The 26,016-nt window shown below is 44.8% G+C and overlaps 1 protein-coding gene and 1 non-coding gene across 2 annotated transcripts in view; both read left to right on the top strand.

Annotated features, from left to right (window-relative positions):
• Positions 1-695: 695 nt before the first annotated feature.
• The window catches only part of LOC124775894 (inter-alpha-trypsin inhibitor heavy chain H4-like), a 148,114-nt gene continuing 122,793 nt past the window's right edge, over positions 696-26,016 (top strand). Inside the window, exon 1 of the mRNA XM_047250732.1 lies at positions 696-802. The gene's annotated coding sequence lies outside the window, so the exon portion shown is untranslated. The remainder of the gene's footprint in view (positions 803-26,016) is intronic.
• On the top strand, positions 9,001-9,074 carry Trnas-cga. Its single transcript has one exon. It is a non-coding gene; the product is annotated as a tRNA-Ser (tRNA).

The raw sequence follows: 26,016 nt of genomic DNA, 5'->3' as shown, positions 1-26,016 counted from the left end.
CACATACAATGTGCCCTTAAACACAGCATCAAGGAGTGGTGTTTCTAACCAAAGTAGTTCTCAGAAATTGGTTCATAAATAAAGAAATTATAAGTGTTTAAAACCAGAGATCTATTGACGACTCTCCCGTGCGACACTATGGAAGCTTCGAGGAACAGACAAAAGAAACATTTCAGGCTCGCCATGCAATATGGAGTACTTGTACTCTAATCAGAGGACCAGCAGGCTAATGGTGAGTGGTGGCTATCCAGAGGCCTACGTGCTCTCATCCCTGTTTAAAACTGAGGAGTGACTAATCAGACATCCTGTACATCTGTCGATGACCCTCCATGTGACGCTATGGAAGCTTCGAGGAACAGACGAGGGGAACATTTCAGCCGCGCCATACAATATGGAATACTTATTGTACTCCAGTCAGAGGCGAATCGTCAGTGGTGGCTGTTCACGGGACTAGGTGCTCCAATCCCAAGCGGGCTGTGTGGCTTGACGACCTGCATTGGCCGCCTAACGGGAACTCGCAACGAGTGCGACTCCGGAGGAAGCGGGCGAGTCGACGGTCGCGGCCGAGAGCGCCGACACTGACCTACAGCTGGCGCGTGTCGGAGAGCGGCTGGTGGGGTGGGGCACTGGGGGGGCAGCCTGGAGGGAGCGGATTAAGCGGGCAGAGACGGCCAGGCAGTCAGCACTCGGCATGGGCAACGGCAGGAGGTGGCTGGTGGTAGCGGTCGCCGCCCTACTCGCGCTGGTGGCGACAGCGCGCTCCGAGGAGCAGACGCTCAGCGCGGAAACCACTGACGCACAGGTACGGCCACTAGCACGCACATCGAGGCAGGCTGTGAGAAAGGCGCGGATCCAGGGTACGAATCTGGTGGCGGATCACCGCACCGTATCTCAGAGCGTTACTGCACCCCCCCCCCCCCCCACCCCACCCCGCGGCCACAACCGCTCGAAAACGAAAAATACACTGAAGTCATGGGATACCACTTCTACATCTACCTGATTACTCTGCTACTCTGCTGTTCACAATAAAGTGCCTGGCAGAGGGTTCAATGAACCATCTTCATGCTGTCTCTCTAATAAAGTGCCTGGCAGAGGGTTCAATGAACCATCTTCATGCTGTCTCTCTACCGTTCCACTCTCAAACGGCATGCGGGAAAAACGAGCAATTAAATTTTTCTGCGCGAGTCCTGATTTCTCTTATTTTAGCGTGATGATCGTCTCTCCCTATGTAGGTGGATGCCAACAGAATGTTTTCGCAATCGGAGGAGAAAACTGGTGATTGAAAGTTCATGAGATCCCGTCGCAGCGAAAAACGCCTTTGTTTTAATGATTGCCACTTCAATTCACGCATCATGTCTGTGACACTATCCCCCCTATTTCGCGATAATACAAAACGAGCTGCCCTTCTTTGTACTTTTTCGATGTCATCCGTCAGTCCCACCTGATGCGGATCCCACACCACACAGCAATACTCTAGAATAGGGCGGACAAGCGTAGTGTAAGAGGTCTCTTTGGTAGACCTGTTGCACCCTCCAAGTGTTCTCCCAATGAATCGCAGTCTTTGGTTTGCTCTACCCACAATATTATCTATGTGATCGTTCCAATTTAGATTATTTGTAATTTTAATCCCTAAGTATTTAGTTGAATTTACAGCCCTCAGAGTTGTGTGGCATACTGCGTAATCGAAATGTAGCTGATTTCTTTTAGTACTTGTGTGAATAACTTCACACTTTTCTTTATTCAAGGTCAATTGCCATTATTCACATCATACAGATATCTTATCTAAATCATTTTGCAAGTCGTTTTGATCATCTGATGACTTTACAAGACGCTAAAGACAGCATCATCTCCAAACAATCTAACCCGGCTACTCAGATTGTCTCCTATGTCGTTAATATAGATCAGGAACAATAGAGGGCCTATGACACTTCCTTGGGGAAAGCCGGATATTACTTCTGTTTTACTCGATGACTTCCCGTCTATTACTACCAACTGTGACCTTCCTGACAGGAAATCACTAATCCAGTCGCACAACTGAGGCGATACTCCGTAGGTACGCAGTTTGGTTAGAAGACGCTTATAAGGAACGGCGTCTAAAGCCTTCTGGAAATCTAAAAATATGAAATCAATTTGACATCCCCTTATCACTTCATGAGTATAAAGAGCTAGTTGTGTTTCACAAGAACGACATTTTCTGAATACGTGCTGACTATATGTCAATAAATCGTTTTTTTCGAGGTACTTCATAATGTTCGAATACAGTATATGTTCTAAAACCTCACTGCAAATCGACGTTAGTGATACAGGTCTGTAATTCAGCGGATTACTCCTACTTCCCTTTATGGGTATTGGTGTGACTTGAGCAATTTTCCAGTCTTTAGGTACGGATCTTTCTGTGGGCTAGTCGTTGTATATGATTGCTAAATATGGAGCTATTTTATCAACATACTCTGAGAGGAACCTGACTGGTATACAATCTGGACCGGAGGCCTTGCCTTTATTGATTTAAGCTGCTTTGCTACACCGAGGATATCTACTTCTATGTTTCTCATCTTGGCAGTTGTTCTTGATTGGAATTCAATAATATTTACTTCGTCTTCTTTGGTGAAGGAGTTTTGGAAAACCGTGTTTAATAACTCTGCTTTAGTGGCACTGTCATCAGTGACTTTACCGTTGTTATCGCGCAGTGAAGGTATTGATTGCGTCTTGCCACTGGTGTGCTTTTATGTATAACCAGAATCTCTTTGGGTTTTCTGCCAGATTTCGAGACACAATTTCGTTGCGGAAATTGTATCGGACGTCTTGCAGCAACACGATGTGGCACAGACTCAACAAGTCACTGGAGGTGAACTGCAGAAATATTGAGCCATGCTGCCTCTATAGCCGACCATAATTGCGAAAGTTGCCGGGGCAGTATGTTCTGCACGGACCGACCTCTCCATTACGTCCTATAAATGTTCAAAGAGATTTCTGCCGGGCGAACTGGGTGGCTAAATCTTTCGCTCGAATTGTTCAAACCAATCGCGATCAATTGTTGCCCAGTGACATGGCGAATTGTCATCCGTAAAAATTGCATCGTTGTTTGGGAACATGCCGTTCATGAACGGCTGCAAATGGTCTGCAAGTAGCCGAACATACAGAGGATCCAGTCATTCCGTACAAACACAGCCCAAACAGTTATGGAGCCACCACTAGCTTGCACAGTGCCTTGTTGACAACCTGGGTCTATGGTCGGCGCCAAACTCGAACCCTACCCTCAGCTCTTACCACCTGAAATCGGGACTCATCCGACCAGGTCACGGTTTTCCAGTCGTCTAGGGTCCAACCTGATACAGTCAAGAGCCCAGGAGAAGCGCTGCAGGCGATATCGTACTGTTAGCAAAGACTGGGTTGTTTGGGGGAGGAGACCAGACAGCGAGGTCAACGGTCTCATCGGATTAGGTAAGTACGGGGAAGGAAGTCGGCCATGCCTTTGAAAGGAACCATCCCGGCATTTGCCTGGAGCGATTTAGGGAAATTACGGAATACCTAAATCAGGATGACCGGACCCGGGATTGAACCGTCGTCCTCCCGAATGCGAATCCAGTGTGCTAGCCACTGCGCCACCTCGCTCGGTCCTTAGCAAAGCCATTCGCGTCGGCCGTCTGTTGCCATAGCCCATTAACGACAAATTTCGCCACACTGTCCTAAAGGGTACGCTCGTCGTACGCCCCACATTGATTTCTGTTGTTATGTCACGGAGTGTTGCTTGTCTTAGCACTGACAACTCTACGCAAACGCAGCTTCTCTCAGTCGGTAAGTGGCCGTTGTCGGCCACTGCATTGTCCGTGGTGAGAGGTAATGCCTGAAATTTGGTATTCTCGGTACACTCTTGAACCTGTGGGTACCGGAATCTTAAATTTCCTAACGGTTTCCGAAATCGAATGTTCCATGTGTCTGGCTCCAACTCCATCCTGCGTTCCAAGTCTGGAAATTCCCGCCGTGCGGCAATAATGAGTTCGGAAATCTTTTCGCAGGAATCACTTGAGCAAAAATGGCAGCTCCGCCAATACGCTGCCCTTTTGTGCCTTGTGTACGCAATGCTACCGTCATCGTATGTGCATATCACTAGCCTATGACTTGTCACCTCAGCGTATTTGCGGTCACCTACAGTTTTGACGTGCCACTGAGACCTACGATTTTAATAACAATAAAATATATAAAATGTTGTAATACTGAATAGTAATTTGTTTATATCACTACTTAGTACATCACTTTAGCATTTGCATTCCTCTGAAAATATGAGTCTGGGCGTCATGCATTTAATGTAAGAACTACAATACAGTTCTATGCAAAAGTTAAGGACGAAAGTAGCTTTTGCATCATCTGTCACTGCGAAGTAACATAGCTTGATGAAACTTAGAACATACATAGAAGGAACTGCTACAGTTTAGTACAGTAGATAACTGGAAGAAGTACATAATAAGGCGATTATAAATGTAAATGGAAGGGGACCAGACACCATGCATTCAAATAACAAATATAAATGACACTTTTATTCGATCACACTTATTACACTGAAGTCACAGCAATTTATGGTGGTCCCCAGGACATAACAAAAGTCGAGAGATGGTTCTTAATAGATTGTGTGATCACCACGGACGGCAATACGTGCTCTGCAATGTGCTCCCGTACTGGCCACAAGCTTAGTAAGAAGTTCTTGTGATATGTCCTTTTCCTCCACCAGCGCGCTTCACAACGGCTGGATGGCCGTTGCTACATGTGGACGTGCTACAATGTGTCTCCATAACACATCCCAAAGTCGAGAGATCGGACACGCCAGTCCATTCACCGAATATCCTCTCGTTCCAAGAGCTTCTCCACCAGCACTGTTCGATACGGTCGCGTATTGTCACCTAGAAAAATGAAGACAGGGTCGAATGCATCCCTGCAAAGACCTAAATAGGGAATGAATACAGTTGACCAGTGAGTGTACCGTGTTTAAAGATTTGGAGGTCAGTACGCCCATGCAACATTATGCCTCACCACACCATAACATCTGGATCACCAAAACGAACATTTCAACCATGTTGTACTTACCCTCATATGGTGAGACGTAGAAACACGTAATGTACTCAGGAACATCGTCGATTATTAGAACTTTGCAGGTGAAGCAGCTTTTGGAGCATGAGAATATTTGGTGAACAGATTGGGGTACCCTTTCCACCCACTCAAATTCAATTGAGCACGTGTGGGATGGTTTGAGAAGAAGTATTGGGTTAGGTTAGTTTAGGTTAGGTTAGGTTAGTAGCACGTACATGTGCACCAACGACCGTCACCAGTTGCCAATCGTGCTGTTGGGAGGAATGGCACGCTCTACCACAAGAGTTTCTTACCAACATTCTGGCTAGCATGAGAGCATGTTGCAGAGCATGCATTCCTGTCCGTGGTGATCACTCATCCTATTAAAAATCATGTTCTGCGTTTTGTAATGTGGAGGACACCATGATGAATCGCGATGTCTTCAGTGTGATTATTGTCTTTGAGTAAAAGTATCACTTCTGCTCGTCTCTTTGCGTATTTCCTTCAGTAACTTTGTGTACTATACCGTAGCAGTTTTTCCACGTATTGTCCCAGTTGATGGGGCCTTCTGTAGGCGCCAGCTTCGCACCTGGTGGCCGGTCTTGACGACGTCATATCGTACTTGCGATGCTGCGCTTGCAGGGGCAGTAGCGGCTGCCCGCCTGATGCTGTCCAAAGGGTTGCCGATCTATTAGGCGAGAGCCTCCGGCGTGGCAAGTTTCCTTGCAGCCCAGTAGCGAGGTATGAAATCTGAAAATTGATATGTGTAAAAATATATACGCTTCTACGGAAATGTTGTTGTTTGGGGGGGAAGGGAGGGGATGGGGGTCACCACCTCCCCTCTTGGATGCGCGCCTGCCATGTCATCGTCAGTTCTGCAGACATTAGGGTCCAAATTGACGCGTTACTTGACTTCTGATAGGCATTCGATAAAGAGACACACTGTTGTTCAGTGAACAAAGTACGAGCTTTCCCAATGGCCTTCCCGATTTGCGTTTGGGATCAGGGCCTTCTGCCAGGTGGAGCACAGCACGTCGCTTAGAACAGCGTATATACACTCCTGGAAATTGAAATAAGAACACCGTGAATTCATTGTCCCAGGAAGGGGAAACTTTATTGACACATTCCTGGGGTCAGATACATCACATGATCACACTGACAGAACCACAGGCACATAGACACAGGCAACAGAGCATGCACAATGTCGGCACTAGTACAGTGTATATCCACCTTTCGCAGCAATGCAGGCTGCTATTCTCCCATGGAGACGATCGTAGAGATGCTGGATGTAGTCCTGTGGAACGGCTTGCCATGCCATTTCCACCTGGCGCCTCAGTTGGATCAGCGTTCGTGCTGGACGTGCAGACCGCGTGAGACGACGCTTCATCCAGTCCCAAACATGCTCAATGGGGGACAGATCCGGAGATCTTGCTGGCCAGGGTAGTTGACTTACACCTTCTAGAGCACGTTGGGTGGCACGGGATACATGCGGACGTGCATTGTCCTGTTGGAACAGCAAGTTCCCTTGCCGGTCTAGGAATGGTAGAACGATGGATTCGATGACGGTTTGGATGTACTGTGCACTATTCAGTGCCCCCTCGACGATCACCAGTGGTGTACGGCCAGTGTAGGAGATCGCTCCCCACACCATGATGCCGGGTGTTGGCCCTGTGTGCCTCGGTCGTATGCAGTCCTGATTGTGGCGCTCACCTGCACGGCGCCAAACACGCATACGACCATCATTGGCACCAAGGCAGAAGCGACTCTCATCGCTGAAGACGACACGTCTCCATTCGTCCCTCCATTCACGCCTGTCGCGACACCACTGGAGGCGGGCTGCACGATGTTGGGGCGTGAGCGGAAGACGGCCTAACGGTGTGCGGGACCGTAGCCCAGCTTCATGGAGACGGTTGCGAATGGTCCTCGCCGATACCCCAGGAGCAACAGTGTCCCTAATTTGCTGGGAAGTGGCGGTGCGGTCCCCTACGGCACTGCGTAGGATCCTACGGTCTTGCCGTGCATCCGTGCGTCGCTGCGGTCCAGTCCCAGGTCGACGGGCACGTGCACCTTCCGCCGACCACTGGCGACAACATCGATGTACTGTGGAGACCTCACGCCCCACGTGTTGAGCAATTCGGCGGTACGTCCACCCGGCCTCCCGCATGCCCACTATACGCCCTCGCTCAAAGTCCGTCAACTGCACATACGGTTCACGTCCACGCTGTCGCGGCATGCTACCAGTGTTAAAGACTGCAATGGAGCTCCGTATGCCACGGCAAACTGGCTGACACTGACGGCGGCGGTGCACAAATGCTGCGCAGCTAGCGCCATTCGACGGCCAACACCGCGGTTCCTGGTGTGTCCGCTGTGCCGTGCGTGTGATCATTGCTTGTACAGCCCTCTCGCAGTGTCCGGAGCAAGTATGGTGGGTCTGACACACCGGTGTCAATGTGTTCTTTTTTCCATTTCCAGGAGTGTAGAAGTAGCTCCATGTGTGCCCCAGAAACGTGTGTTGCAACCTTTGCTGTTCATGGCCTGACAGACAATATTAACAGTAACCGTAGGTTTTTCGCAGATTATCCAGCTATTTGTAGCAAAATACTAACAGAAAAAAGGTATATAGCTATTCAGACAGACCTTGACTGTGCGGCTGGTCCCGGCGGAGGTTCGAGTCCTCCCTCGGGCACAGGTGTGTGTGTTTGTCTTTGGGATAATTTAGATTAAGTAGTGTGTAAGCTTAGGGACTGATGACCTTAGCAATTAAGTCCCATAAGATTTCACACACATTTGAACTTTTTGAACAGACCTTGATATGATTTCAGTGTGGTGCAAGAACTGACAACACGCTTTAAAGTATTCAGAAATGTAAAGTTGCGTACTTCACAAACGAAAAAAAATGAAGTATTTTATGCCTACAATATTAATAAGTCACTATTAGAGTAGGTGAACTCCTACAAACACGTAGGTGTAACAGTTTGTGGGGGTATGAACTCAACTGATCACACAGGATCAGTTATAGGTAAAGCAGGTGGCAGACTTCGACTATCGACAGGACACTGGCAAAATGTGCGACCAATTCTTGATTATTGCTCAAGTATTTGGGATCTGTACCAAATGGAACTATCGGGGGATACTGGACAGATGCAAAGAAGGGCAGCACGAATGTTCACCCATAGAGAGCGTCAGGGAGATGCCCAAAAACCTGAACTGGCAGAAATTTGAAACTGCATAGCGAAAGCCTACTTAATAAGTTTCAAGGAGGAATGTAGGAGTACACTACAGTCTCCTATGTGCTGCTGTCGTAGGGACTGCGAAGCAAGATTCGACTAATTACTGCTCACTCACAGGTGTAAGCAATAATTTTTCCCGCATTCCGATCGCGAGCCGAGTAGGAAGAAGATACAATGAACATTACAACGGGCAAGACAGTGTTCTATAAACTTCATATTGCTTCACAGAGTACTGATTCAGATGGCCAGGTTGATACCGTGTTGCTTGTCTTTCGCAAGGCATTCCCTACTATCCTGGGCTAGAATGAAATTTTCATTCTGCAGCGGAGTGAGAGCTGATATGAAACTTCCCGGCAGATTAAAACTGTGTGCTGAACCGAGACTCGAAATCGGGACGAGGGAAGCTGCGAGGACGGGTCGTGAGACGTGCTTGAGTAGCTCATTCGGTAGAACGTTTTCCCGCGAAAGGCAAAGATTCAGGGTTCGAGTCTTTCTTCGACACACAGTTTTAATCTGCCAGGAAGTTTCATATCAGTGCACACTCCACTGCAGCTTGAAAATTCATTCTGGGAACATCCCCCTGGCTGTAGCTAAGCCATGTCTCCGCAGTATCCTTTCTTACAGGAGTGTAGTCCCACAAGTTCCGCTGGAGAACTTCTGTGAAGTTTGGAAGGTGTGAAATGAGGCATTGTAGGAAGTAAAACTGTAAGGACGGGTAGCTCAGTTGGTAGAGCATTTGTTCACGAAAGGCAAAGGTCCCGAGTTCGAGCCTCGGTTCGTCCTAGAGTTTTAATTTGCCAGGAAGTTTCAGTTCTGGTCTGTCATTTGATGAATAGAGCACCAGCTTCCCCAGTATCGTTCCAGATTTGTTACTAGATTCAGGACTTCTTAGCAGATGAGACTCGCCACCTCGTTCTTAACGGGACGAAATAGACAACTTTAAAAGTAACTTTGTTTGTTCCACAAAGGAGTGTTAGAGGGACATTACTGTTTAAATATTTACAAATACAATGACGGAAAAAAGTCGCATCCAGTGACGCCTATGCACTGAGGATGACACGGCGGCCGGTCGGTCCCGTTGGGCCTTCAAAATGGTTCAAATGGCTCTGAGCACTATGGGACTTAACTTCTGAGGTCATCAGTCCCCTAGAACTTAGAACTACTTAAACCTAACTAACCTAAGGACATCACACACATCCACGCCCGAGGCAGGATTCGAACCTGTGACCGTAGCGGTCTAGCGGTTCCAGACTGTAGCGCCTAGAACCGCATGGCCACTCCGGCCGGCGTTGGGCCTTCATGGCCTGTTCGGGAGGAGTTTAGTTTAGTTTTTTAAAACAAATAAAATGGTATTTGTAATAAGATAAAATGAAAGGGAAGTCTCTTATTCGCGTTTAATAAGTTAGCTTCGTAAAAATGTGTGCGTGAAGCTGGGGAATCCATGATGCCCTTTTGTCTATTATACTTAAAAAGTCTCTTTTATGTTAAAATATTCCACAAATAGAATGTTTTAGCACAAAATCAGTATGCAATGTCAGAATCCGGTTAAATAATCTTTCTAACGATACCTCTTTCGTACCTGTACGATTAGTATGTGTTGAGAAAAATGGATGTTGACCTGATAAGTAATACGTATGATACCCCATTTATGACTGTTGTGAATCTGTTAGTCACAGTAACCTGTTACACAGTATTCGTTCTTCAGCGTGTAAATGGCCTGGGAGACTAAAAACGCATACGGCTGGGCACAGTATTACCAAACACAGATATATGGACCGGAATATTTATAGGGCCGAGTGCATAGATGCACATACTGGTTTCCCCTTGGGGCGTATTCGTTTGAGGCTGCAAGTACCAGCTATTGATTGATCCCAGAATTCGACCTGCAATTGTTCATTAATTAGCTACAGAATGAAGGTGGGAGATGAGGTACTGGCGGAAATAAAGCCATGAGTCGTTCGCGGCTTTAGTCGGAGTCACAAACTACGAGTTTAGGCTTGTTCTGCGCGCGTAACGTCACGCAGTTCCGACAACCAGTGAGCGTTAAGTAGTGTCCTGAGAGATCTGCCATGAACGTAGTTGCCAGTGCGAGAATTAAAAGTGATCGCAGCGAGTTATTCACTGAATTTTTAGCCCATTTGTTCCGATTCGTAGTGGGGGATGATGGTGGTAAGCGACAAAAATTTACAGAATCAAGTGAGGGACATAACTTACAAGATACACGCTTCCATGCAGCGCAAAGCTCCTTCATGCGCTTACCGTAAATGTTGCTTGGAACTGGCAACACTCGACCCGAGTGGACTGCAATCGTTGGTGAATCAGACTGCAGGTCAGTCGGTAGAGTACTTGCCTGCAAAAGGCAAAGGTCGTAGTTTCGAGTCCCAGTCCAGTAGACTTTTAATCTGCCAAGAAGTTCCGGATTAGTTACAGGTTGCGGGAGCATCCACAGACTTGCTTTATCACAATTATTTTCTGCCATAGTGGCTATGTTTGTGAACCGTGACTGTATGGGATAATTATTTATTTCTAGTTTCTGCTACCAGTCACTTTTTTATTTTATGTTTAATCTAACATAATTCCGCGCGTTTCGAACATGTTCAGTTCACCTTCAGGCGTTTAAACATACAAACAGAGAAATGTAACTTTAAGTTAAACAGTCTTAATCTAGATTGGTTCAAATGGCTCGGACCACTATGGGACTTAACATCTTAGGTCATCAGTCCCCTAGAACTTAGAACTACTTAAACCTAACTAACCTAAGGACATCACGCACAGCCATGCCCGAGGCAGGATTCGAACCTACGACCGTAGCGGTCACGCGGTTCCGGACTGCAGCGCCTAGAACCGCACGGCCACCACGGCCGGCTTAATCTAGATTAATCTAGAACTCTTTGTCCATTGTTTGTTACTGTAGCGGCTGGTGTGGCATTTGGGCGGTAGGAGGGGAGCAGTGTATGGCTAGAAATCGAAATCAGTGATGTCTTCTGCTGGTTTTCTTCCTTGTGGTTGACTATGCATGATATCACAGCCTGTATAGGATGCAGCTAGATTTTCATGACTTATGTGTTACGAAAATAGTGTGAAAGGCTTTTATGACAGTTGATCACTTACGATTTCGCCATCTTGCTGCTTCACTTGCATCACTGGTGTAATGGCGGGTCTGTTGATTGACATTACACTATTGCACATTATGTTTTGTCACTGATTGCCACTGCACAAATTGCTTCGATGTTATACACACAACACAGGATGACAAAGTATAATGTGCAATAGTGTAATGTCACTCAACAGCCCCGCCATTACACCAATGATGCAACTGAAGCAGCAAGATGACGAAATCGTAAGTGATCAACTGTCTTAAAAGCCTTTCACACTATTTTCGTAACACATAACTCATGAAAATCTATCTGCAGCCTATACAGGCTGTGATATCATGCATAGTCAACCACAAGGAAGAAAACCAGCAGAAGACATCACTGATTTCGATTTCTAGCCATACACTGCTCCCCTCCTACCGCCCAAATGCCACACCAGCCGCTACAGTAACAAACAATGGACAAAGAGTTCTAGATTAATCTAGATTAAAACTGTTTAACTTTAGGTAACATTTCTTTGTATGTATGTATAAACGGCTGAAGATGAACTGAACATGTTCGAAACGCGTTGCATTATGTTAGATTAAAAATAAAATAAAAAGTGACTGGTAGCAGAAACTAGAAATAAATAATTGCTTGATTACACTGTATAAGTAAGCCCAACAAGTCGTACAGTTTCCGAAATGCTCGTGCCGAGCCTCCGGGCCATCAAAATCTGCCTTCGGTCAAACGCAGATAGATCACGCGCCTTCCCCATTCTAAACAAGGACAGCACGCTGACTTATACTACATGCACCGTGTGTGTGTCTGACTAGCAATCATTCCTCGCCAGGCTATCGCCTGGACAGTTTTATGTCGACAGTAGGTCGGTGGTCATAATTTTCTGGCAGATCAGTGTAAGTCTCAACTCGAATGATCACAGTATTACTACAAGGTCCATGTTTGTTGGTTCGGTAACCGTCACGACGTGGCTGGTGGTTACCTCGAAGACACGACACACTAATGCCGAAATTCTGCCTTTCATAATAACTAATTTAAAACACACCTATTTGGTATTGAAGTCCTTAACCGTTATCAAATGCAGCAGTTTTCACAGGCCACGTCTCCATCCTTACACGAGGCGCCCACCACCAAGGATCACGCTTGACACACTTACATGATTACGATCCGCGTTCTCGAATAAGGCGATATCGATACTGCAGCAGGGCGGGCGGAGGTATTAGAGTATGGCTATAAGCTTTTTGTGCTTACGTTGTCTTTAGATTCATTAAGCATTAAACATCGACCGCGCACAAAATGCAGCGGTCTAGTGATAAATGAGCTTGATTGGTGGTAGAACAGACACATTTCCGTATTTCATTCGTTTTTACCTCCTCTGCACTCACTGTGACGGAGACGTAGCTGAATGACAACCAATACATCTACATCTACATTATACTCGCAAACCATCTAATGGTGTGTGGCGGAGGGTACTTTCGGTACCACTATCTGATCCCTCCAACCCTGTACCACTCTCGAATACTGCGTGTGAAGAATGATTGTCGGTAAGCCCCTGTATTGGCTCTAATTTCTCGAATTTTCTCCCCGTGGTCAATACGCGAGATGTATGTGGGGGTAAGTAATATGTCGGAACGTAGGAGACGAGGTACTGGCAGAATTGAAGCTGTGGTGACGGGTCGTGGGTCGTGCTTGGGTAGCTCAGGTGGTAGAGCACCTGCCCGCGAAAGGCAAAGGTCCCGAGTTCGAGTCTCAGTCCGGCACACACTTATAATCTGCCAGGAAGTTTCATATCAGCGCACACTGCGCTGCAGAGTGAAAATCTCATTCAAGTAATATGTTGTCCGACTCCTCCTGAAAAGCACTGTCCCGATACTGCAATAGTAAATCTCTCTGTGATGCACAACGCCTCTCTTGTAACGTCTACCAGGGGAGTTTGTTTAGCAGCTCCGTAACGCTCTCTCGCCAGCTCAACGATGTGTTCTTAGTTGGATCTTCTCTATCACCTCTATCAATTCTGCCAGATAGGGATCCCACATAGATGAACAATACTCACGAATCGGGCGAACAAGCGCCTTATAAGCCACTTCTTTCGTGGATGAGTTACTTTCCTTAAGATTCTTTCGATTAATCTGAGGCTGGTGTCCGCTTCTTCCACTATCTGTTTTATATGGTCATTCCACTTAGGGTCGCTCTGGATAGTTACGCCTAGATATTTTACGGCAGACGCTGTCTCCAGCTGTTTGTCATCAATAGTGTAGCTGTGCAGTAGTGGATTTCTTTTCCTACGTATGCGCAGTATGTTACATTTATTTACGTTCAGGGTAAACTGCCAGAGTCTGCACCATTCATCAATTCTCTGCAGGTCGTTCTGAAAATTCTTACTATCTTCTGGCGTTGCTACTTTGGTATAGATAACCGCATCATCGGCGAATAATCTTAAAGAGCATCTGACGCTTACTACCCTGAAACTTCCTAGGAGATTAAAACTGTGTGATGGTCCTGGACACGAACCCAGATCTTTGTCTTTCCAGGGCAATGCTCTTACTGACTGAGCTATTAGGTACAAATCACGACCCGCTCTCAGAGCTCCATTCTTTCTAAAATCTCTCTTCCACTTTCCAAACTTCACATAACTGCTCCTGAATTCCATGCGGGTCTAGCCTCCTGGAAGGATATTAGCCACAGTCTACGAGATTGTTTCTAGAATGAATTTCCACTATGCACTATGCAACGGCATTGCCACAGTGGTAATACCAGTTCCGGTCAGATCACCGAAGTTAAGTGCTGTCGGGCTGGGCTAGTACTTGGATGGGTGACCATCCGGTCTGCCGAGCGCCGTTGGCAAGCGGGGTGCACTCAGCCCTTGCGAGGCAAAGTGTGGAGATACTTGACTGAGAAGTGGCGACTCATGTCTCGTAAACTGCCATACGGTCGGGAGAGCTGTGTGCTGACCACATGCCCCCCCCCCCCAACCCCTATCCGCATCCAGTGAAGTGAAATGAAATGATCGTATGACATAGTTAGCCGGGAGGTCCCATTCGGGTTCGGCCACCAAGTACATGTCTTATTTCAGTCGGCGCCACATTGGGCGACTTGTGGCTGATGATGAGGATGAAATGATGCTGAGGACAACACAACAACTAGTCCACGAGCGGAGAATATCTCCAACCCGGCCGGGAATCGAACTCGAGCCCGCTGCATGGGAGGCGAGCACGTTACCACCCTGCTAATCAGGCGGATTCCGCATTCAGTGGCATCCAGTGACACCTGTGGGCTGAGGATGACACGGCGGCCAGTCGGTACCGTTCGGCCTTCATGGACTGTTCGGGCGGAGTTCAGTTTAGTTTTAGCAGAGTGTATATAAGAGTGTGTGAGGGAGTGGCATGAGTCGTATGTAAATAGCTCAAAGCGTTTTCCTGGAAAAGGCAATGTTCCAGGTTCAAGTCCTGGTCCATTGCGCAGTAGTTTGCCTGGAAGTTTTAAATCAGCGCACACGCCGCTTCAGAGTGAAAGATTCATTCTGGAAACCTGTGTCATGTTTTAATATAAATTACATGCGTATGGTAATTATTTTGCATCAGATGATGTTGCTGTGGGATATATGAGAAAACTAATCAGGTTTCCAATATTAGTGTTTAATTTTGAATACAAGTTAAAAAGTTTAGCATTCGTGCTAAATGTGAGTCACCCATCAATTATGCGTTGCTGATACGTCCCACCTCACTTCATTGGGTGTGCGATGCGTGCCAGCCAATTCTCGTTGCTTCACTCCGTGGTAAATCTAGTGAATAACCGTCTGCTGAATAACCTACCATCAAAATGATGACAGGGAGGCAGCCTCGATGCCACTTAATACGATAGCTTTATGTCGTCGATGATGGACTGTAGTTTGGAATCCGCGACTTTACATGACATTAAAGACCCACGTCTCGTCCATCGTCACAACCGACGAAAAGAAAGTCCCATTCGTGCTGTCGTTGCGCGTCAACATTGCTTGGCAACATGCCACAAGGGCAGCTGTGTGGTCGTCTGTCAGCATTCGTGGCACCCTCCTGGATGACACTTTTCGCGTTTTCAGTTCGTCATGCAGGATTGTGTGCACAGAACCCACAGAAAAGCCAAATCTGGAGGCGATCTGTTCAACAGTCATTCGGCGATCCTCCAAAACAATTCTCTCCACTTTCTCGATCATGTCGTCAGACCGGCTTGTGCGAGCCCGAGGTTGTTTCGGTTTGTTGTCACATGATGTTCTGCCTTCATTAAACTGTCGCACCAATGAACGCACTTTCCACACATCCATAACTCCATCACCACATGTCTCCTTCAACTGTAGATGAATTTCAATTGGTTTCACACCACGCAAATTCAGAAAACGAATGATTGCACGCTATTCAAGTAAGGAAAACGTCGCTATTTTAAGTATTTAAAACAGTTCTCATTCTCGCAGCTGGCGGTAAAATTGCATCTGCCGTACGGTGCTGCCATCTCTGGGACGTATTGACAATGAACGCGGCCTCATTTTAAAACAATGTGCATGTTTCTATCTCTTTCCAGTCCGGAGAAAAAAAATCGGAGGCCTTAGAACTTGACTGCACCTCGTAGTGTGTACACTTGTGTCGTTCTTTAGTGTGTGCTGCCACGGGTATTGTACAAGTGTTAGTGTGGAAACTTTTCAAAATACGACATTTTTTACACGACTTGAACTAGAATTCTGCAACAAACACCAATGACATTCAAATTTACCTTACTTTTAGTTTGTTAATGTCAATAGGCATTGTTCCACCTAAAAAAGGTATGTTTGCATAAAAAATACACTTTATAGGTATTATTACACTCCGTTGATTGGCTAACAATACGAGCCCCCGACTATCAATCATTCTGTGAAATCGCACATCAAGGTGCTAACCTTCCATTTCAGCAGTATTCGCGATGCAAGGTTTAATTGATTCACCCTGCGTGTGTATATTCTTAAACGAATAGTTTGTAAAGAGTAAAGGTTTTTGAGTAAAAAATCTCTATATTTGATTGGCAAAGTAAGTTGGCAATGAATGCTCTATCTGCATGACTGTATTTCCACATCTGTGCAATTTCTGGACTGTTTATGTTGTTCTTTCGTGTTTGCGAGACATCCAATGATGAAAATGTATATTTATGACTATCCCCAGGGTTCATTCAGCTGGAACATCCAGTAGGTAGCATTACCATTCTTCAAAATTTGTAATTCTGTATCGCGTTAACAAGTGTTAATTATAGCTCATTTGTAGCGAAATGAAGCTCAAACAGACAACTGGTTACATCAAGCAAATAAAAACGCGAAGTAATCCACTGATCCACCTGTCGACCTGAAGATGCAGGTGTAAGCCCTCGAAACACGTTGTGGGATAAAACAAAAAGTGACTGACACAGACACTTGTTTCATTCATCTTTTAACACAATAGGAAGAAAAACATCTGAATGCGACATTTGTCTGTAGTAATAGTTTTAAGACCAACGGCCTTGCCGCAGTGGTAATGCCGGTTCTCGTCAGATCACCGAAATTGAGCGCTGTCGGGCTGGGCTAGCACTTTGATGGGTGACCATCCGATCTGCCGAGCGCTGTTGGCAGGCGGGATGCACTCAGCCCGTGTGCGGGAAACTGAGCAGATACTTGATTGAGAAGTAGCGGCTCCGCTCTCGTAAACTGACATACGGCCGGGAGAGCGGTGTGCTGACCACGTGCCCCTCCATATCCACATCCAGTGACGCCTGCGAGCTGAGGATGACACGGTAGCCGGTCGGTCCCGTTGGGCCTTCCAAGGCCTCCTCGGACGGAGTTTAGTTTAGTTTTAATAGTTTTAAGCCTGCTGCTTCAGGGAAACCGCATTAACAGGGATTCTAGTTTTACGACACGCACAGCAGCAATGTGGGTTGCCTACCTCGCAGTCATCGACCTATTCGCTTTCCACCTAATATGAGGCGGCGTGTCATTACAGAAGACCCGAACGCGAGAATACGGCATATCGCGCCTTACTTATCTAGAAGGCGGCAGCACATGGTCGCGTGGAGGGTAAACGACACACAGTATTCTGCGGCCAATGATTAATGATGTACAGTCAGACCGAGATGGCAGGTGAACTATGAATGTGTGCCCGAGTAGAACAACATGATTTTTGTCAGCTAAAGAACTGTCCGCAGAGCACGTCCATAGCGAAATTCGTCCTGTATAAATTTCAATTGGGTACAGGAATTCAGTAGAGGACAAAAAAAGTCACAAACGCCTCCTGGGTGCCCTGGTTAGCCGGTGATGGCATGTTGTTCTCCATGTAGGGAGTATTTCGTTGCCCCCAGGACACTTCAGTCTTGCGGGTTGCAGCAATTGAAGGAACCAAATAAATTTGTTATATCCAGAGAGGTAATATGTTACATGCGAACGGTGCCACATGAAGTCTATTCCGTAAGCTTTTAACGCTTTGTCAAGCGATGGGATAAGCGTTTAAAATTTATAAGAGGAGTATGTTGAAAAGGATGTCTCAGTTCGAGCCTACGACTTATTTATTGACTCACGCTCATATCAGGAGCAACCAGATGAAAACGAGACAGATGGAAAAAATTGAGTAAAGTTTATTTTTAAAAGTAATAGCCATACCTGTTAATACATTTACGCCCCTGTGAGAAAGGCGGTCACTTCCTTCATGGAGAAACGTTTGTGGTTGCCTGCGGAACCACGATTACACACATCTTCATCCGACATCTTGGGAGAGATCGGGACTGTATGGAGAATGTTTAAGTGTTTCCTAGCGAAACTTTTGCATCGCAGTTGTTTCGAGTACACAGCAGAAGTTTCGCTGGCAAGGTCTTACACGTCCTCCATACAGTCTCGTTCCCTCACCTTGCGATTTCCATGTTTTTGGAGCCCTGAAGAAAGACATTCTTGGCTGACCGTTTGCGTCGGACGATGATCCATAGACAACCGTCAACATTTTTCCATGGAGGCACTGACCGTCCTGTCTCACTGTGGTGTAAATGTATTGTCAATTACGACGAATACTTTTGAAAGCATAAAGAGCTTAATTACTTTTCCCATCAATCTCGTCTTCATTTGACAGCCTACCAAGCTTTAGCCGCCCTTCATAACCAATATCTTCGAGCACCATGTTTCCAAATGTTGGAGAGAGATCTAGTGTCGGGAATCACTACTTCCTGTTGCCCTTCAACAGGCCATCTACGTACGATCTGACCGCTACAAATAAAAAGCGAGACTCACCAATGACCATCACACAACTTTACTCATTATCTCATTTTACTTCGTGTCCACATCTGTGGTGGGTATCAGAGGAAAGTGGCGTATGGTAACTCGAGATCTCAACCCGGCTTCCAGTGCTCTATTGACAACGGTTCTTAATGACACTTTGGCTGCAAGTTGTGCCCAGACTTCAGCTGTTGTCACTCGCCTATTCGCCACAGCCAGGTGCCGCACGTACGAAAATGGCAGCACATTCACATGATGTACGTCCGTTTATTTCTGGTTTACAATTCATACTGTCTACAAAACAGTACAATTTGTAAACCGAAATGATCGCAAGTACTTCATACGAATACGATGTCATTTTCAAACGTGCACCAACTTTACCTAAGTAACTACTCGTATTTTTTATTTAAGTCACATTGGCACTATCGTATACCCGTTTTGTTTTTGTGATATGTGCTTTTTATACAGCTAAATACTCGAAAATAGCTTAAAAACTCGAACTAGTATGAGGAAGTAGATGCCTAAATAAATACAGCGTAAATAGAAAATAAATTTGATTTCTCATTCGGCAAAAATTTATTAAGCTTAAGGGAGAAATATATGAGAAAAGATCAGCTTTAGAAAGGACAAATGTACATGACACGTAGTTTGTCCGTTAGAACAGCAGCGGAAAGGCACCTACGGAAGGGTAGGGCAGTTGGTACAGCCACTGATGAGTTGGAAAATGCTTCTGATAGAGTTCAGTGGATTAAACAGTTAAACAGCCTGAAGCAAACTGGAACTAGCTGAAAAGAAAGGAGCCTAATAATCAATCTATGCATGACACTAAATTAAGGATAAGAAATGAGATGAGATGACACAAAATTAAAGCTGAGAGGTGAGATGGTAGGAGAACTTAAAATTGGATGAGCGGGTAGAGAAGACTGTTATTTTTACCTAGGGGTTTAATATCTATTCAGAAGATTTAGATACAAACTGTCTACAACAGGAGAGCAATGTCAAATAGTAGGAAGGATAATCAAAGATACACGATTTGCTAATGGCATGGTATTAATAAGTGAAAATGTAACTAACAATATGTTAAGAGAAATGAACACCAGCTGCGAGGAATGCAGAATGAAGATAAATGTGAATAAGACTAAGGCAGTGGTTTTTAGAAGGCAAACATGGAAGATGAGAGCAGACAATTTCGATGAGTTAACAGAACAACATGCTAACTTCAGGTACCGGTACCTAGCATGCAAAATAACAAGTAGTATGACACACAATGAAATCAAAACAAGAATATCTATTAAGGGGAGCCGGAGGTGCCTATGCTGCCCATGTTAAAATCATTAAGTTTGAGGAACATTTATGAATAAACTACCAAATAGAAAAATTTGATTTTTTTTACATATAGAGTGGTTTAGTATTGCAGTTATGACAGAGGGATTTTGGAGTATCTTTTCTAGTTTCCTTCCAATTATTTTTTTATTAATGACCCAATATTTTTTACAAATAATTGCTTTACAATTAAACTGAAGTGAAACTACTGAACATATTGCCAAATGGCTGTGTTGCAATGTAAGTTTGACCACTAGGCGTGCTGTATAAAAATTTCATCTCTCTAGCTTGAGTATATTTTGAGAAATGTTCCTTATATTCGAAAAATTCTAATTTACGGGAAATGGCTATCAAAGTTTCTCAATACGTTCCTGCACTATAGGATGGATTATCAGGGTCTTCTTCTTAATCCTCCAAAAGCTTCCTCTTCTGTCTTCTTTTCTGGCCTGTTGTTCCATCATACTTCATATACCTTTCTCTTCTTTCTGCTCCTCTTATCCTTTCTCTGTCAATATTTCTTAGTGCTCGTACAGTGTTCACCCCAGCTGTAAATCCTAATGCCTTCAGAACTTCACACTTCACACTGTTCCCTTGGTTGTAGGTTGCTATTGCATCATAAATGCCAAAGTGCAGTGTTTTTATGCTTACAAATACCCTTTTAGGAATCACTTTCCAAATCAAATTGTTTACGCTCTCATTAGGATTCTGCGTCTTTCCGTGTAGACATTTGTGTAACAATCCTGGCTGTACTAAGTCATGAAAAATTGGTTTTATTGCATTTATCACAGCTGCTGGCAAACCATGTTTGTGATCATAGTCCTTTTTTCCATTATATTTGCACCAGGAATCTTTTAGGCACAGGCTGTGTTGAGGGTATTCATTGGAAGAGGCAGTATGAAGGAACAGTGCCCCCACTGCTTTTCGCATGTCACTAACATTACTAGTATTTTGCCTTATAACATACCCATAGTATCTCTGTAGACGTTCAATCACCTCATCAGCAAGCCTGCCTCTCCCTCCTATTGTCTTTCCATCACTGAACTTACTTGAACCCAAAGTTTGTTTGAGCCTTCGAAGCCGCGCACCCATACGCTTTTGCACATGCCCAGTGCATTCCAACTTTTTAACTACAACCCTTGCACACTCGCTGTATGCGTAACAGGCCGAGAAAATCCCAAGCAGTTCGCCACGAAGTCACGAGAGGGTGTTAGATCCATTCAGCGGCCGCCCATTTCCTCTGCAGGCGTGGGGAAAAATGGTAATAACTCCACTTCTAGGGCGAGTAGAACAATAATTCAAAGTTTACATTAAAGAGGAATGTTCCAATTAATTTTCGGTAGCAAAAAAAATCGTAATTTTTTGGATTTGACCACCTCCGGCTCCCCTTAAAAAACAAATGTTTCTTAGAGGACGGAGTATTTTCTGTGGTCCATTAAATAAACAATAAAGGGAAAGATTGATTAAGTGTTTAGCATAGAGTTAGATGTGGAGTGTTACCATGTATGATGCCGAAACATGGACACTGTAACGGTGAGCGAAGAAATGTTTAGACTTTTGAGGTGTGGATTTGGAGAAGATTGGAACGTCTGAAACTGACAGGCAAAATAAGGAACGAGATTTTTTACACAGACTGAATGAGGAAAGACAAATACCGGAAACAGTTAAGTAAAGAAAAAGAAACTGACTAGTACAATGGATGAGAAGAGACTGCATAATGAATCAAGCAGTGGAAGGAATGGGAAATCGAAACAGCAACAGAGTAAGAGGAAGGTACCAGGTGGTTGATGACATCAAAATGAATGTATCAGAAGCATGTATGTAAAGGAAGACGGAAAACGGATACTATTGGACAATAATGCAGCCATCATCTGTCGCACTTCATCCACCATCATTGGTCATCCATGGTGATGATGGTTGCCCATGAAGATTTTGGTTAGGCCTTGATGGTCATCCATAGTGGACATCCATGATAATCATCCATAATGATCATCCATGTTCATCATCGGTCTTGGACGATGTACTTGTGTGATCAGATCTAAGGAATGTACTGAAACTGACAAGGTCTTGACTAACTAGATCCTGGAAGAGAGAAATTACTCTACTTCTGTTTGCACATTTTGATGTGATTTGGTGTCTTAAAACAGTGCAATAATATTTTAAAAAAGACAGGTGTTACTCGTACTTTGTTTTATTTTTCTCAAACAGTTTTACGCCACTTTACATCTTGTCTGTTGACAGCTGTACGTCAATGCATAGAGATGTTATGTATAGCGGCGCTTCATGGTGGAGATTTTATCTCAAGGGTTAGTAACAATTTAACGATGTTTTAATATAGAGTACATACTGTGTTTTTAGTCTTGACTTAAAACCGAGGCAACTTGAGAAACTGAGCTACGTCGAAGATTCCAATCTACTTTGGTTAGACACCACGCAAATTTCAGCTATGCGTCGGAACGCTTAGTAAACTGCATGGAAATTATTTTTAAAAGTTAATCGTCATTATTACAATATACTAGAAACTTTCTTACAAAAAGAAATAAACAATTGAAAACAGCTTCGAATCAGATAGCGCCTCAAGAATTATCCGAACGAAGGAAGATCCAATATGCACATGTTTCTTACCTCTTAAATTATGTGTATCATTCATATCACAGCAGCCGGCCGCGGTGGTCTCGCGGTTCTAGGCGCGCAGTCCGGAACCGTGCGACTGCTACGGTCGCAGGTTCGAATCCTGCCTCGGGCATGGATGTGTGTGATGTCCTTAGGTTAGTTAGGTTTAAGTAGTTCTAAGTTCTAGGGGACTGATGACCACAGCAGTTGAGTCCCATAGTGTTCAGAGCCATTTGAACCATATCACAGCACATATGTAAATAAGCAACTCTTAAACTAACATATATTCAGAACTGAAACTACTCGTATACGTATGTGAATACATACAGTAGCAAATGTTGATATAACCTTGTCTGAAGACAAGATGTTTATTTAAATATGAAAATGGTAGTGTAGCTATGACTATTGATGATCGTGTAACAGTATTATCTTCGAGTCACTTTATGAGAAAGTGTTGCAAACATTTAGTTTCGTGTGTTGACGTTTACTCTTTTTCTTAATGCTACGAGGAGTCATCGACATAATGTTTCGAAAGATATTGACTTGAATAAATGGAGACACTTTCAAAGAACGACAACTATTTCGGGATACTAACTAACATGTCGAAGAAACTATACATGTTTTGTAGGTATTTTTAACATATAGGTATGTCTAGCGAAACACGTTTTTCAGTTTACAAAAATTTTGATTCAAGGGACGTTTGAAAACGTTAATGTGAGGCAACTGGCGATGTCTGCATATGCAATTAGAGCGAACAGCTTATGTTGTTGGCAGACAAACGTTGTGTGTTTATAATAACGATTGAGACCTGTGTGTGTTGGGATGCCATCATTACAACTATTGTTTGGTGTAGGTAGTAGTATATTTGACCTGTATATCACACTGTGTCTTAATTTGTGGGTGAACAAACACATATAAAAGCGTTAACGATTTGCTAGGCGTCATTGATCCTTTGAGAAAATTCGTCAAGGATATTCGACTAATAGAGATCGCCAGACAGAAAAAATTCATTCCATTGGCCATACCACAGTAGATATGATTTGACAGAAGATGCACATTGTCGTTGGAAATGCATTGTATTAGGGGTATACCTATAGTTATTCTGATAATCAGTGCCTTGATATGTTCCATTTCAGTATGTTAGTATTTTTTCTCTGTGAGTAACAGTCTTCCCACACAGTCATCACGTTATTGATGTTTCCTGCATGGTAGCATCTGCCCCCGAAGTGGACTACGCCTGTCAGTATAGACTAACCGTATTGTGTCCATGCATCCACACTTCAATACTTCAATACCTGACCTACTGACCAGGGGAAAATAAACATTAATGGCTTGGTTGTGCCAAGAGTACTTGGACGTATTAGCCAACCTAAAAACATACTACTCGTAATAGCTATAATTATTAGTCTGCAATTGAAGTTAACACTGATGTTATGTCGTTCAGTACACTGTCCTCAGTTATCAATAGAAATATCTGCACTTATACACCTCATACCCTCTATAACACCACATGAGCAGCAAAATACGAATTTTGATAGACAGACAGAAAACTTGGAATCGAGTAACAGCACCAGTTTCATTTTTATCTTCGATTAACGCTGCTGGTTTCGGTCTCCATGACGATCTGCAAGTGGCTATGAGCCCACCTTGGTGTGACTACACAAAGAAACTCAGTCTATCTGTCTACTCTCATGGTGATAGAAAATAAACGTGAAACTGATGTTTTTATTTGATTTAAATAATTACTACAGGTACCATATGCTGCACAAGAAATTAGACAGAAAACGCAAAAATGGTTCAAATGGCTCTGAGCACTATGGGACTTAACATCTGTGGTCATCAGTCCCCTAGAACTTAGAACTACTTAAACCTAACTAACCTAAGGACATCACACACATCCATGCCCGAGGCAGGATTCGAACCTGCGACCGTAGCAGTCGCGCGGTTCCGGACTGAGCGCCTAGAACCGCTAGACCACCGCGGCCGGCAGAAAACGCAGCTACAGAGACGATTGGCTAAAACAGGCCTACAGATGTCTATCGAGAAGACACGATATGTAACAAGCATCAAGACAGATCCTCGATCTGCCGGCCGCTGTGGCCGAGCGGTTATAGGCACTTCAGTCCGGAACCGCGCTGCTGATACAGTCGCAGGTTCGAATCCTGCCTCGGGCATGGATGTGTGTGATGTCCTTAGGTTAGTTAGGTTTAAGTAGTTCTAAGTCTAGGGGACTGATGACCTCAGATGTTCAGTCCCATAGTGGTTAGAGCCATTTTTTTGAGATTCTATATGAATGACGATAGAAGAAGGAAAAATTCACAAGGTGGAGGGATAAATACACTACTGGCCATTAAAATTGCTACACCAAGAAGAAATGCAGATGATAAACGGGTATTAATTGGACAAATATATTAAACTAGAACTGACATGTGATTACATTTTCACGCAATTTGGGTGCACAGATCCTGAGAAATCAGTACCCAGAACAACCACGTCTGGCCGTTATAACGGCCTTGATACGCATGGGCATTGAGTCAAACAGAGCTTGGATGGCGTGTACAGGTACAGCTACCCGTGCAGCTTCAACACGATACCGCAGTTCATCAAGAGTAGTGTCTGGCGTATTGTGACGAGCCAGTTGTTCGGACACCATTGACCAGACGTATTCAGCTGGTGACAGATCTGGAGAATTGCTGGCCAGGGCAGCAGTCGAACATTTTCTGTATCCAGAGAGGCCCGTACAGGACCTGCAACATGCGGTCGTGCATTATCCTGCTGAAATGTAGGATTTCGCAAGGATCGAATGAAGGGTAGAGCCACGGGTCGTAACACAACTGAAATGTAACGTCGGCTGTTCAAATGCCATCAATGCGAACAAGAGGTGTACGAGACGTGTAACCAATGGCACCCCATACCATCTCGCCGGGTGATATGCCAGTATGGCGATGACGAATACACGCTTCCAATGTGCGTTCACCGCGATGTCGCCAAACGCGGATGCGACCATCATGATGCTGTAAACAGAACCTGGATTCATCCGAGAGAATGACGTTTTGCCATTCGTGCACCCAGATTCGTCGTTGAGTACACCATCGCAGGCGCTCCTGTCTGTGATGCAGCGTCAAGGGTAACCGCAGCCATGGTCTCCAGCTGATAGTCCATGCTGCTGCAAAAGTCGTCGAACTGTTCGTGCAGATAGTTGTTGTTTTGCAAACTTCCCCATCTGTCGACTCAGGGATCGAGACGTGGCTGCACGATCCGTTACAGCCATGCGGATAAGATGCCTGTCATCTCGACTGCTAGTGATACGAGGCCGTTGGGATCCAGCACGGCGTTCTGTATTACCCTCCTGAACTCACCGATTCCATATTCTGCTAACAGTCATTGGATCTCGACCAACGCGAGCAGCAATGTCGCGATACGATAAACCGCAATCGCGATAGGCTACAATCCGACCTTTATCGAATTC

The sequence above is a fragment of the Schistocerca piceifrons genome, chromosome 1 (genome assembly GCF_021461385.2).
Source record: "Schistocerca piceifrons isolate TAMUIC-IGC-003096 chromosome 1, iqSchPice1.1, whole genome shotgun sequence".
In the NCBI taxonomy this organism is placed as follows: Eukaryota; Metazoa; Arthropoda; class Insecta; order Orthoptera; family Acrididae; genus Schistocerca; species Schistocerca piceifrons.
The sequence above is the reverse complement of the archived record's forward strand: the minus strand, read 5'-3'. Positions and strand labels throughout refer to the sequence as shown.